The sequence below is a fragment of the Triticum urartu genome, chromosome 5A, assembly GCF_056163025.1.
Source record: "Triticum urartu cultivar PI428250 chromosome 5A, HENAU_Tu73, whole genome shotgun sequence".
Classification (NCBI taxonomy): domain Eukaryota; kingdom Viridiplantae; phylum Streptophyta; class Magnoliopsida; order Poales; family Poaceae; genus Triticum; species Triticum urartu.
This window is the reverse complement of record NC_141877.1, coordinates 537,300,796-537,310,613: the sequence shown is the minus strand read 5'-3', so window position 1 is coordinate 537,310,613 and position 9,818 is coordinate 537,300,796. Positions and strand designations below refer to the sequence as shown.

The 9,818-nt window shown below is 41.1% G+C and overlaps 1 pseudogene; it reads left to right on the top strand.

The window, feature by feature from the left end:
- Positions 1 to 747: 747 nt before the first annotated feature.
- On the top strand, positions 748 to 3,037 carry LOC147972604 (uncharacterized; annotated as a pseudogene).
- Positions 3,038 to 9,818: the final 6,781 nt, after the last annotated feature.

Here is a 9,818-nt window from a genome sequence, read left to right as displayed (position 1 = left end):
TGTTCATCCCATCGATCGGCGTCAGTTAGCAGCAGTAGCGAAGGAATCGCTCGATCGGGTTCAGTTAACAGCCATCGATCGCTCGGGTTCAGTAACGCGTAGCCTGCAGTGCAATCGCTCGGTTTCAGTTAGAGCCCAACGCCTCGCTCGGGTTCAGTTAGAGCCAACGCCTCGCACACATGCGCGTACATGTACGAGAGAAACGTGCATCGCTCGGCCCCCGACCTCCCACCATAACCGGGAACTCCCCGAAATTTTCCTCCCCCTCACTTCTACCATGGTTTTTTTCCATCATGGACGGCCCAAAGAATGTCATGCAGCTGCGTCTCCGGCCCGCCCAGGACGAAAAGCCCATTTTCTGTCATGATTTTTTGTCATAGAAGTAGGAGCCCACCACATCTATGATGATACCGGGTTTTGTCATGTCATAGAAGTGTCATATGTATGACAGAAAAAAATTTCGTTCGGCCCAAAATGTCACGGATGTGTCTTTTTTTGTAGTGGTTGAAGATGGCCGATCACCATGCAGGAGGGAGAAGCAATCTTGCTGCTGGTCAGTCCAAAGCGGCAGTTCGGAAACAAACTGCGTTTGCTGGGCGGAAGCCTACTGCGCCTGCAGTAAAAGAACAAGCCCCTGCCCCCAAGCCCACCAGATCTACAGCCTCAACTGATGGTTCCGCTCAGGTACAATCATCCCAATCTGTAGAGGTTGAACTAGAACAAGTCCTTGATCCTAGGTATAAGGATATGATTTTCTTCAATTGTGGTCGCCTGGGACACTATGTTGGGAACTGTGTGAAGCCGAAAGCCTGCTTTATCTGTCAGCAGAATCACAATGTGAAAAACTGTGCATCATGGTCTAAGATTCAATCTACTGCTGCCTTCTTTTGTAGTTGAGCTCAAGGCCTTGGTTTCTACCATGTGGATGTCCCTGTTGCTAATGAGTCAAAGTGGTTAAATTTCTAGAATTGTGCGGTGGTAAACATCTTAAAAGGAGAAGTGGATTGTGCTAAACTGATGGAATTACTATCTACTACCTTCTGCAAAACTAAACACTGGCCTTGGCAAATCAGAGGGCTCTACAGCAAGACCTTTTTGGTTAGATTCCCCCCTGGAAGAAAGTGGAAGACCTCATTGAACTTCCTGGATTCTCCCTCCCACAAGATGTGAATGTGACATTAACTGAATGGAAAGGTGGATATGAACCATTTGGAGAGTTGATTGAAGCATGGGTACTAATTGAGGGGATTCCCCCAAAGTGGTGTACTTGGAAAGTGTTTGCCCAGATTGCTTCATTATTTGGGGTGCTTACAGATGTGGATTGGAATGGGATGTTCAGAACTTTCTTTGAGAATGTCAGAATCAAAATAGCCTGTAGAGATCCAACCAAGATTCCTTTTGAGAGACTGATTGAGATGAAGAAAAAGTTATTCCTACTTGGCTTCACTGTGGAGGGTTTTGAACAAACAGGTGGTGCTGACTCTGTCATTGATATAGATGAGGATGAGGATGGTAATGAGGAGGAAGAGAGAGCTGAAGAAGAACAAGCTGAAAAAGTTAATGAAACTCAGGGAGAACATGTTTCTGAAGGGTCAGCTGGTGATCTGGCCATTGATGAACTTGACAAAGCAAATTTCTCAACTAAACATGGGTCCTCAAACAAATATGGGGCTCAAAAGTTGGTGGTTACACCTGGGGAATATGAACATGATGCTGATCAGGAGAATTTCATCATGGAATGTGCTTTGGTGGCTGTTGATATTGATGGTGCATCTTCTGATGGATACAAACTTAAGACTGGCTGTTTTGTAACTTTACAGTACAGAACCAAAAAACTGATGGGGAGGGGAAGGAGGATGAAGGAGTGGTGACCCAAAAAACCCCTTCTCCTTTTGGAAAGAATGTTACACATATAACTCCTGATCAAAGTGCTGGTAGTACGGAGTATTGTGAGGGTCTGTTAATATTAGTGGATATCTCTGATTCTGAAAATGAGGAATCAAAAGAAGAAGAGCTGGGGGTTACCAAAGGCCATGGCAATGTGAACATCATGGAGAAAGCTGTTGCATATAAGAGGAAGAAGAACTTGGAAATCCCACAAACTTTTAAAGGTAAATCCTTTTCTACTATGGATAAATATGTCCTTGCTAATCAAATGAATCAAATGAACTTGATGATTGGGGGGATGATATTCAAAAGAGTCTCACCATTGATGAGATGATAGCTATGGAGAAAGAGAGATGTTTGGTGTTTGTCAACAATAATCCTGAAATAGTACTTCCTGATAATTTTGATATTGACTCTAGTGAGTTAGTTAGTACACCTGAGGGTGTCCTCCCCTTGGAGCCAGTTGGCACTTCTGATGCTACTAGGGGAACACCTGCTGTTCTAACTAAAGTGAGGCCTTGTGGCCTATCCCATCCTTTCAAAATTAATTAATTATGATAGGTCTCATTTGGAATATTAGAGGTCTAGGGCAACATGGGAAGATACAGTGCCTATGTGATACCATTGCTAAGTTTGATCCTGATTTTATTGGTTTTCAAGAAACAATGAGGGGGAATATTTCTGAGGCTTTCTTCAAAGCTATTGATAGATTTGATAATTTTGTGTGGCATTTTTTGCCAGCTGATAATACTGCAGGGGGAATCCTTTTGGGTTTTAAGAAACTGATTTTTGAGGTAGTGGGTTTTATTAACCAAAGATTCTCTATTATTGCTACTATTAAAAATAAATCTGATGAATTTGTCTGGAAGATGGTGTTAGTATATGGGTCTGCTTACCCTGAATTTAAGGTAGATTTTATAGCTGAACTGCATGATACTTTATCAAATGCTTCTTATCCTATCATGATTGGTGGTGATTTCAACTTGATTATGAATGATAGAGAGAAAAGTAGTGGCTTAGTAAATCAACAAACTGCTTTCCTATTTAATGATTGGATCAACAGATGGACCTTGATGGAGATTTCTGTCTCTAACAGGGTGTTTACCTGGTCTAATAACCAGGCTTCCCCTATGTTTGCTGTGTTAGATAGAGTGTTCATCTCTGTGAACTGGGACACCCATTTTCCTTTTTCTACCTTGTCTGCCCTTCCCAGGGTAGGGAGTGATCATGCTCCTTTGGTCCTGAATACTGGTGCTAGAGCCCCATCTAACCCCAAACCTTTTAGGTTTGAGAAATGGTGGCTCTCCCAACCAGGCTTTCATCAGATGATCAAAGAAGCCTGGAATTCTGTGTCCTCATCCAAATCCTCAGCTGATAACTGGATGCTTAAGACTAGACTTCTCAGGAAGAAAACTAAAGGGGTGGAGTATTAATAGAGAGGCAGTGTTGGAGAAAAAGAAGCGGGCACTCCTTCTGGAGTTTGACATTCTTGATGTCATGTATGAAACTCAACAACTATCGATGTCTAACTATGAAAGAATGAAGGAGATTAAAAAAGAATTGGAAGAAGTGTGGAAGAAAGAGGAGAGTGCTCTTTGGCAGAGATCTAGGGACAGGAAAAATTTAGAGGGGAATAGAAATAATGCCTATTTCCATGCCCTGGCTAACCACAGACACAGGAAGAATCATCTTTCTGAACTAAACAGTCCTAATGGTGTGGTCACTTCGACCAAGGAGATGCTTGAGGTTGCGACCTCTTTTTACAAAGATCTGTTTGCCTTTGAACCCAAACCTGACATCCATCTGGATGCTGAATTTTGGTCTGAGGATGAATTAATTAGTAATGATGAGAAAGAGCAACTAGAGAGACCTTTTTCTGAAGAGGAAATCAAACAAGCTATGATGAGCTCTTATGCTAGTGGTGCCCCTGGCCCTGATGGCCTATCCCTTCTATTTTATCAAAAAAATTGGGAGTTGATCAAAAAAGATTTTAAGTGGATGGTTAGAGACTTTGAGAATGGTAATCTTGATATATATAAGTTGAATCATGCCATTATTACTCTCATTCCCAAATTCCTATGGCTAGAGATATGAAGAACTTTAGGCCTACCAGCCTTAGCAATTGTGCTGTTAAATTTTTTCTAAAGCCATGACTACTAGGGTCTCCCCCTTATGTGACAAGCTTATCTCTTCCAACCAAACTGCTTTCATTAAGGGAAGATTCATTTTGGAAAGTGTGGTTATGGCTCATGAGGTCATTCATGAAATTCATAGGTCTGGTTCAGCTGGTTTGATTCTTAAACTTGACTATGAAATAGCATATGATAGAGTTAGTTGGGAGTTTTTGAAGGAAATGCTTCTTTCTAGTGGCTTTGGTAGTAAATGGGTGGAGTGGGTGATGTCTACCATTTATCAAGGAACTTTTCAGGTTAGGATTAATGAATCTAATGGTCCCCAGTTCTCTGGGGGGGAAGGCTTGAAACAGGATGATCCCCACTCACCCCTTTTGTTCAATTTGGTAGCTGATGTTTTCTCTAAAATGCTTCACAAAGCTACCAATAGTGGTTTAATCTGTGGACTGCTACCTCAGGCCTTCCCGGGTGGGATGATCAGCCTGCAGTATGCTGATGATACCATTCTATTCTTGGATAACTCATTAGAGTATGCCAAGAATTTGAAATGGATTCTCTCCTGTTTTGAAATTTTATCTGGTTTGAAAATTAATTTCCATAAAAGTGATCTTCATGCTATTAATACCTTTGAGCAAATATCTAATGATTTTGCTCAGGTTTTCTTCTGCCAGCTTGGGGATTTCCCCTTTAAATATTTAGGTGTTCCCCTCCACTTTAAAATACTTAGAAGGGAGGACATCCAACCCATTATTGATAGAATTATCAAGAACATCTTTGGGTGGTTAGGGAGATTTTTCTCATATAGGGGAAAACTGATACTCCTTACTACTTGCATTGCTAGCATTCCTGCGTACCTAATGTCTATTATGAAATTTCCCAAATGGGCTATTGACATGATCACGTCACAAATGTCTCACTTATTCTAGGGAATATGGGTGATACCCATAAATATCACCTTGCTAACTGGGGGTTGATCTCCAGAAGGAAAGAGTTTGGGGGTACGGGGGTTCCCAACCTTAGAGAATTCAACATGGCCCTTCTGGCCTCTTGGGGAACGAGGTTCTACGATGACAGGGATAGTTATTGGAAGAAGATGCTGACCTACAAATACAACACTGCTTGCCCTAATCTCTTTAACACTAGGGTGGCCCTGGGGTCTCCATTTATGAAAAGTCTATTTTTGGGCTCTTACAGCCTCTAAGAACTTTTATAGATGGATTCCTGGAGATGGTAAAAGCATTGCCTTCTGGCATGACATCTGGACTGGGGATTGCTCTCTTAAAACTGCTTTCTGGGATTTATTTACTATGTGTCAACAACAAGATGCTACCCTTGCGCAGGTTTGGGTGGGTGGCGAATTAAGTCTGACGTTTAGGAGATGTGTTGAGGAAGGCACCTTAGTTAGATGGGAGGAACTTATCAAGGTTGTTGAGCCAGTGTGTCTATCTGGTTCCCCAGACCAGCCTGTCTTGATGCTAGAATCTTCTAGCAAGTACTATGTCAAGTCCTTTTATAAGTTAATTAACTTTGGGGGTTAGTTTCTGCTATCCAAGATGATATCTGGAAAATCAAAGTTCCGCCCAATATACATGTTTTCCTTTGGTTGATTTACTATAATAAGAGCTTAACTAGAGATAATCTTGCCAAATGCCGACATGTAGATGACATGTCCTGTGCCTTCTGCAGTGAACTTGAGACTATCCAGCATTTATTTTTTGATTGCATTGTTGCTAGATATGTTTTGGATCTAGTAGTTGATAGCTTTAATGTTACTTCCCGTGATCCCTTTGCTCTGCTGGCTTCCTTCTGGAAGAAGAGAAAATATTGTGAAGCTTTAAAAATTGTTACTGCTGCTACCTTATGGAGCTTATGGCATTTTCAAAATGACTTTGTCTTTCAGGGGCGAAGATGGCGAAGTATACGATGTGTTTTGGACCTGTTGGGGGCAACGATCAGGCAATGGAAAATCCTATGTTCAGAGGCTCAGGGTGCGCTTCTTCTCCGGTGCTTAATGCTATTGGACCACCGAAGAGGGGAATTGCTTAGAACTGCATGGAGCTAAAAATGTTGTTTACCGGGGGACATCAATGGGTTGTGTTATGTTAGCTTGCATATCTTAGCTTTGATCTTGTAAAGTAGGCTGGCATGTTACCGCTTGGTTATGTATCCTGCTTACATTCTGCCTAAAACTTGTAATAGGGCAGTTTAAATCTTGTTTTCCGTCTGTGGCAGCTACTCTCTGGTTGCCGCCGAGCGCTGTTAACAGTTTGTGTGACGTTTGCCTTGGCTTTATATAAAGTTGGGGCGGGGGGAAACCCCTTTTGGTTCAAAAAAATAGCAAGAGCGTCCTAAAAACAGAACAGTGAACCTTCCTGTCATACAGCTAGGCATCAGATGCAGAGCAAAAATCAACACGGTGCACAATCTTATCCATCAACTAGTTAAGATTCGAACAATAGACAAATCACAAGTCATGGGAGATGATGCATGAATCATTTAGAATACATCCGAAACACCCAGACTTCAGGGTTCCACAAGAAAGATACAGACATCGCAGGACAGAAAGAACACCAAATTTCCACATACAAACATATCAAGGGATAAGATTTAAACAAGCATGTATTTAGACCAAGAAATTGTTGTTGGACAAAAATGGTGAAAAGTTGCACTAATCTCAAAAAAGAATCAGCTCCAGATTCAGAAAGAGAAATAAAGACAATTTATAATCTTCCATCGACTTGTTAATATTCATCATGTCTTCTCATGAAGAATCACGTTTAAAAGGGTGATCTATTGACCATATCTACTGTTCAATGCTTCATCGACTACATTGTATAGCTATAATACCTAGCAAATAAAGCGATGTAATCATGGGACTCCATATGCCAAAACTAGCCTTTCTATATGAAGAAGTGCACAATTGGTAAAGCACATCATGAAAGCTCCAAACAACACTAAGCAAAATAAAATCCCAATCAATTGGAGACAATGCGAGACTTCAAATACCCATCGCACTTAGCCTTTAAATGGTGTCCATGTCCCTCTTCACTTGCAAGGTGGGCCGTGCACACAATCACTAACACAACAACCAAAGCATTGTCCCACTCCTACCATCACCATATGCCAATATAAAGGTCTTGGTATTTTGCTATTTACACTAGTTCATAGCCAGTTTGTTGATTTGATATGTTGCTAGAGTGGGTGGGCTTCCTAATCGTATCGATTTCGTCTAATAGTTTAACATCAAATTTGATTGCATGTCACATGGTTTTATTGTATTTGTTAAGAAATGGTGTTTTGTTTGTGGTGGTCCTAAGTATTTATCTTTATCTATTTATCTTAGTTTTTTTGATGTTGGTGATAAGATTATCGTCTCCTTGAATTCATTTGAGATGCCAGACTTCTCGAAATGGCTGAAAGTGATTGGAGTTGGAACTCGAATGCAACTAAGCATTGGAGGTATATAGGAAGATGTATGATCAATCCAGGAAATGCCCACGGAGAACGAGAACTACAGCCTGAAAGAGAGGGGAGCGACTAGAACATTGATCACTGAATTTCCGTGATAGCTCCAATTAAATTGTTGCAAGACAAAAATGGTCAAAAGCAGTACTGATCATGAGAAAGAATCGGATCCAGAACAAGAAACTAAGACAATGTATAATCCTAATCGCTCAACTGATTAAGGTTCAAATAATGGAAAAACTAAACCAATCATGGGAGATGACTCATGATAATTCAGACTATGTACCCAAACTTCATGGTTTCACCACAGAAATTAAAAAATCCCACTCCAGCCAAATAGTTATTTTGCCTTGCATCTTGTGTTGGGTTTGTATATCTTATGAAGGACAACCAGATTTAGAACGTCGTTGCGATGCTATCTGTGCAAAAAGATGCACACTCTTATAGTCATATGTGTGTTCAACTTGGTTTGTTAGTTTGTTTTCAATTAGAGGACCTAGGTGCAAAAACTATGGTGCTCTGGAGGGTGGACTTCTCAAAAAGTACAATAGTTTTCCCAGTAATTCCGTAAACAAAGTCTAGGATTTGAAAATTAATCTTTAAGCGTTTTTCCCTTAATTTCTTAATTTCATAAAAACTAATATTGTTTAGATTTCTAAAATTGTTTATTTAGGTGTTGAAAATGCCACCGCTTGTGTGAAACAATCATCAAGCTGTCTCATGGAAAATCACGTTCAAAATGGTGATCTACTAGACATATCTACTGTTCAATGCTTCATTATCAAAAAAATAAGATCTACAAAATAAAGCGATGTAAACATGGGACTCGCATATGTCAAAACTAACCTTCCAATTTGATGAAGCACATGATAGGGAAAGCACATCATGAAAACTACGGACATCACCAAGAAAAACCAAATTGCAGTTAATTGGTGACAATTCGGGGCTTTCAATACACATCGCCATGAGCCTTTAAATGGTGGCCATGTCCCTCTTGATTTGCAATGCGAGTATGTGCATGCATTCACTCACACGACAATCAAAGAATTATCCCACTCCCACCACCACCATATGCCAATATAAAGGCTTGGGGTTTTGTGATTTATTCATAGCCAGTTTGATCTACTATATGTTGCTAGAGTGGGTGGTTGCCTAACCGTCTCGATTGGTCTCAAAGTTTAGGATCCTATTTGATCACGTGTTCACTAGGGCTTTTAGGATTTGTGCACAATGTGTCTTATTTGTGGTGGTTCTATGTCTTTTTCTATTTTTGTAGTTTTGTATTTTTGTTTGTTTCTGATAAGACCATCGTCTCGGCAAGTTCATTCTGAGATGTCAGACCGCCTCAAAATGGTCGCAAGTGATTGGAGTTGAAACTCGGTAAATACTAGGCATTGGAGGCATACAAGAAGATCTATGAGCAACAAAGACAATAGCAACTTTGATTGAGGTCGTTGGACTGTTATGCGTGTGCACCAAGGGCTGGTTCCGAAGTTGATGCAGTCTCCATGGAGAACTTAACCAAGTAAGAAAGACATCTTTGGTAGTATTCATCACGGCAAAGCCCCTCAAAAATCTCTCAAGATGAAGGACACTTTTGCGTTCAATCTAAGTACCAGCCCCCCAGAGTGTCACACCTTTTTTTTGGAAATCTCGCCAGTCTTTATTGATTCAACAAAATGTTCATGGGTACAAAGTTCAGGTCAGGAGGCATGCCCAACCAGACATGATGACCTAAGGAAACACTACAAGCATACTTGGCGAGATTGTGTGCTTCGAAATTAAAATTTCTACGCTCAAAAACAAAATTATAGGAATGAAAAATATTCTCCCATTCTCTAATTTCATGGATAATGGCTGCATGTAATCCGCCCAGAGTGTCACACCTGCAAGTACCGTGTCATGCAGTTGGACAGTAGTGTTGGAAATATGAGCAAATTACTACAAGATTTAATCCGAATAAATAGGAAATAGATCATGACAGCAATAACAGAGATTAAACTAATCATGCGAACTAGCATAGTAGATGAACAGATCACATCTAGAGCACATACTAGAAACATGAATTCTACCACAATCTCGAACAAGAAGGATAGAATCACATATGGTGCAGCGGGTGCAGCACCGCCGGCGTTGACGTTGTCGCCCATGTCGTCGAGGATGAGGTTGTCGAGGTCGGGGAAGAAGTCGTCGTTCGCGAAGTCATCGCTGCCAGCAGTCGCGTGAGTGCGCTCCCGAAAAACCTGATCGCCCCTCTCCCGTATAGGATCACGAGAGGCGGGGTTCCGGAGGCCTGCTGTCCCTTCTCCTGGTGCACGCCAAAAGGAGGGATGG